Consider the following 5,238-nt stretch of genomic DNA (forward strand, 5'->3'; position numbering starts at 1 on the left):
TAAAAGTGCCAGGGAATGGGAAGAGGCACTTCTGGCACCTAGACAAAAAGATGTGTATCCATTTTATCTAATGTGGTATGCATTAGTAGATGTCTGATGATCAGTGTGGAATGGTGGAAAATCTCTTCCAACCTGGCTTCCAAAAATTACAGGGTACCCTCAATAGAAAAATGATAGTTGTGAGGAACACTGCAAAGCTATGCAAACCAGCATATGGCAATGAAGGCTTGTATCATTGAAGCAAGTCCGATGTCCAGATCTGTGGGGTGGTGGGACAGTCTTCTCAAATCAGGACTGTCCCATCTAAATTGGTACAATTGGGAAGTATGGTCAGTATACAACACAGTCCTTGGTGGCCTTCTTCAGTAATATTAATCATATCTCTGTTTTGACAAGAAATTTGTGTGTGCCTGTGTACATTAATGGTCTTCTGAGTCGGAATAAATCATCTTGTTCCTACACCCTTCCTATTTTTTTTTTAACTACTTTCTGTCATTTTCATTATTAACTTTTTTAGTTTCTCATAATGAAAGAACATATTTGCATAAAACACGTAACCTCCTGATCGGACACACTTGTTGCTTCTTCAGAGACTGTACGATGGGCTTAGGGTGGTGAAGGACAAAGACATGATCAGGAGCTGCATGCACATTATACACAGGAATTCTATTCAACGTATATCTGCACTTTTCTTTTCTGCGAATCTTAGATCGGTAGGAGGTTCAGGACATTATGAATTATTCAATGGTTTTTATGAATGTAAACATTTCCATATTTTGCCTCAAAATACAGCATAGAATAGAAACAGTTCTTTATGTATCAATCAATGGGTCATATATAAGTCTAGAGCAGAATGTACTGATATAAAATATGATCTGAGAATATCACTTCTGAGGAATCTTAAAAGCACACTAAATATTTAGTAAGCTCAATCAACAACATACAGAATAAAAATCAGTATGTATGTCCAAACCTCCAATTAGGAACAGTTCAGTCCCATTTCTCAGCCAGAGAATTATCACTTCCATTCAGCACTTGATAATGGAAAGACCTTTGCTGATTTGAACTGTATAATTTCCATTAATTCAATCATTCAGAAAATCACTGTGGAGTACATAACTCAAACAGACATATTAATAAAAGTATGTGGCTATGATTTTACTGTTCAGATAGAGCTCCTTAATCATATAATGATTATTTGTATTTTCTCTGGCTTCTAATGATATTTGAAGTTTTTGCTGATTCCAGAGTCCAACGCTGATTTAGATGGAAATTGGGCATGCATGGAAAAAAAAACCAGTATGCATCTTGTGGTGCCCCCACCTCTATTTGTATGCATGGTTTTGGTACTAGACATAATTTCCAGTGCTTACTTGCCCCAGCCTATACTTGGTACAAATGGTACCAGGCATTTTTGTGCTTACAATCAACTCTGCAAGACCCGCAGTTTATTCAAAACGCCATCACTGAACTTTGCCCAGGTGAGGACATCCTGTTACAGCTCAGTTACACCTCTTCAGTCTAAGGTATAAAAGATATCTGTTTAATGGAGACTTGGCCATGATTACTTGCAGTGGCGAGCTAGGCCGGAGGGCAGGGTGCCAACTGCCCCCCGGGCCGGTATGATTTTACTGCTATGGGGCCGCTAGTTGCGTTAGGCACCTGGGAGCAGTGGCGGATCCAGGAGGGGAGCACTGAAATGGCCCACAGCGGCATTGACAGCATTATGAGTCTGTCTGACTCATACACTGTGGCTGATCGCGGGCTGTAATTAAGCAGCAGGAGGGGGCAGTATGGCTGTAACAGAGGAAGGTGATCCCTCCTGTTTCCTCCCCTCCGCTTAAGCTCCTCCTCTCTGACGCTGCTAATTGCCGGGGCACATACATAATAATCTAGCGACCGGCCCCTACGCAAAAAGGTGCAGAGGGGCCATGAGATTTTTAGGAGCCCAGGACAGCGTCCTCAAGCTGAAATTGATCGGAGTAGGCCAGAAGAGGCGAGCGTAAAAGCACCGCAGGGGATCGAAACATCACTCAGTTTATGCTGCTAAATTTATCTTACAATGGATCAAATATATCTCTACTGCTTCTGGAAGACAGGTGAGTGTCTCTCTGATTTAACCTATTGGAAATAATGTGTGCTGATACCTATGGATTAAGCACACATATGTTGAGTGCACCCCTGATGTTAGCCATTTGACCATAAGTGCAATATATATATATATATATATATATATATATATGCCGGACCAGTTGAGTTCAGAGGATTACTCAGGATACATAAAAAATATACGTACTCCCTTAGTATAATAGGGTGTCAGCTGAGCCCAATGTGAAAGGGCTTGTGGGGTAGCCCTTAATAATGAAATGTTGTAAGTGTATTAGGTGATGAGCGTCTAATGTATATTAATGCAATAATTAAGTGTGCAATTCAACCAACAAAACATAATACACAAGGTGTCTATAGATGAAAAAATATATAATCACAATTTAATAATAAAATAAACATACAGAACATACATATAAATAGATACTGCTTAAATAAGCACAAATTGTTCTGATAAATAAATTATCCAAAATGTGCAAAAAGTGCTTATAAATACTCTAAAAATACTACACACAATTCAGCCATTTAAAAACGATTTAAAAAGCGAGTAGAATTCATATATTTAATATTTATATATTTAAAAAACCAGTATCACAGAGGAATCAATAAATAAAAACAAGTATAAAAAACTCATAAAAAAGTTCCAAACTTGTTCTTTAAAATTAGGAAGTTAGAGTGAAAATGCAAAGCTTATCTGTAATAGTTCATTTCAGGCAATGGCAGCTATCCCAACGCGTTTCATCCACTTGGGGACTTCATCAAGGGGTGCTAGTGAACAGTGTTTGCCACTTTTTATACCCTTTGTGAGACAGGACTCCATTTGTCTCATTAGGGCCAGCTTTGACGTCACTTCCGGTCAGTCACATCTGGAAATGCGCTCTTTTTATAAAACAATTGAAACGTATTGGAAACATGTGGATGTAATTATTATTATTATCCTTTATTTATATGGCGCCACAAGGGTTCCGCAGCGTCTTACATAGTACATAAACATAGTGCACAAACATAGTACATAGACATAGTACATAGACAGTTGAGCAGAACAAGAAAACAGTGTCATACAGTTTAAGACAATGCAATACAAGTACATGGTATATAAACACTGCTGCAACAGAAGCAGGATGGCAAAAGTCACGGGTTAGGTGCTTTTGAGTATAGAGCAGATAATATAAGTAAAGAAAGGATAAGCACAAGAGGAAAGAGGGCCCTGCTCGTGAGAGCTTACATTCTAGAGGGGATGGGCAAACAGACAGGGGTGACACGGATGGGGTAGACAGTGAGCATGGGACAGAGGGTTAGGATGACAGATGGGTGGATTCCTTTTTATACCCTTTGTGAGACAGGACTCCAATTGTCTCATTAGGGCCAGCTTTGACATCACTTCCGGTCAGTCACATCTGGAAATGCGCTCTTTTTATAAAACAATTGAAACGTATTGGAAATATGTGGATGTAAAATATATCATCACTGGTGGACTGTCCATAAGTCCTATATCAGTTCATGTTTATTGTTGAGTGACACAGGGCCCCCAATCGTACAAGGACTTCCGCCCTTGTCCGCTCCGCTTCTGCCCAATAATAACGTCACATCCATTCTATCCTTTACCAAATGTGTCTGCATTAGTGATGTTGTGTCCGCCATTTTGTTGGAGTCTATGCGCGGCTGTACTAGTGGTCCGGTTTATCTCCTCCCGACAGGTACTCCAGGCTTTCTCCAGCTCCTATCTTCATTAGCTGTACCATCAAGTCTATTCCCTGCTGGGCACTATGATTGGCGCTTGCGTGTCTCATTCCTGTCGTCAATGTTGCTGTTGCCATAGCAACCAGGACGCCATCTTCCCTTATGCAGCTGATGATTTAAAAGGAGGACAAATTAGTGAATCTGTTCATAAATAAATAAGATACGGAGCCTAACCATTAACATAAATCGCATCACACACTATGGTGTATTTGGAATCTAGCAATTAACGTGAATGTAGTATATAAAAGTGAGCGACATGATGTTACTGAAAAAGTATATATATTCATATAGTTCCATTAATATAGGGTGATGATTGTCCAAAGTCCAGGATAAATGTAAAAAATGTAAAAATTAGATGGAATAAATAAGATGGAAAAAAAGAAAGTCAATGTTCCATAATGCAGGCCAGTCAGCAGAATGATCTTCATTCTCATTTGCATTTTCTTATTCTTATATTCCATAAAGCTTCGACTCGTATGTGACCCTTAATCCTTAAGGTGGACTGAGTGGCTAATGTATGCCCTACTGTGGATATTATACTACAACACTGAGTATGCCCAGGTGGTCTCCCATCTAAGTACTGACCCAGCCCAATTGTGCTTAGCTTCCAAGATCAGACGAGATTGGGCATAAGTACAATGGTAAGGTTGTAGATAGTGTAAATAATATCCACAGCTACCAACTCATCCATCATAGGAAGGGGGCAATTTCATAACTTTAGTTAAACCCATTTGGAGCCATTGTATTGAGTTGGAAAATCCAAAACATTTCCCTCCGCGAAAGTTTGTTACTCAGATCTCCTCCTCGTTCTCCCAAAGTCACGTGTTCAATTGCTTTGAAAGTACATTCTTCAGGGTTAGAAGCATGATGCGTAATAAAATGTCTGGAAACCACATGTCCTTCTACTTTGTTCTTTATGTTGTGGATGTGTTCTTGATTCCTTAATTTGAGGGGTCTTTTAGTTTTCCCTACATACTTCAAACCACATTGACATTCTAATAAATAGATGATTGATGTAGAATTGCAGTTCATGAAATTCTTGATCTTAAATTCTTTTGAATCATTGTAGTTATAAAAAACTTTTATGCGTGGATGGAGATATCTACATATGTTACAACGGCCACATTTATAGCATCCTAAGCAAGGGGGGAGAGTATCATTTCTTGTCTGAGTACCATCTCTGATCATACTTGGCGCCAAAGTATCTTTAAAGCTTTTACCCTTTTTAAAAAGAACAGTGGGTTTCGGAGGAAGGATGTCCTTGAGTACTGGATCCATAAGCAAGATGTTCCAGTGTTTTTGTAAACATCTCTTTATCTTATTCTCAGGACCATTATATGTAGTTACAAAAGGTAGAAAATTCTCATTAGTGGTAGTCTTCTTGTAATTCAG

The 5,238-nt window shown here is 39.0% G+C and overlaps 1 pseudogene; it reads right to left on the minus strand.

The window, feature by feature from the left end:
• Window positions 1-4,382: 4,382 nt before the first annotated feature.
• LOC148518094 (5S ribosomal RNA) lies at window positions 4,383-4,501 on the minus strand (annotated as a pseudogene).
• Between the last annotated feature and the right edge of the window lie 737 nt (window positions 4,502-5,238).

Source organism: Taudactylus pleione, unplaced genomic scaffold, assembly GCF_031769625.1.
Source record: "Taudactylus pleione unplaced genomic scaffold, aTauple2 ptg000202l, whole genome shotgun sequence".
Lineage (NCBI taxonomy): Eukaryota > Metazoa > Chordata > Amphibia > Anura > Myobatrachidae > Taudactylus > Taudactylus pleione.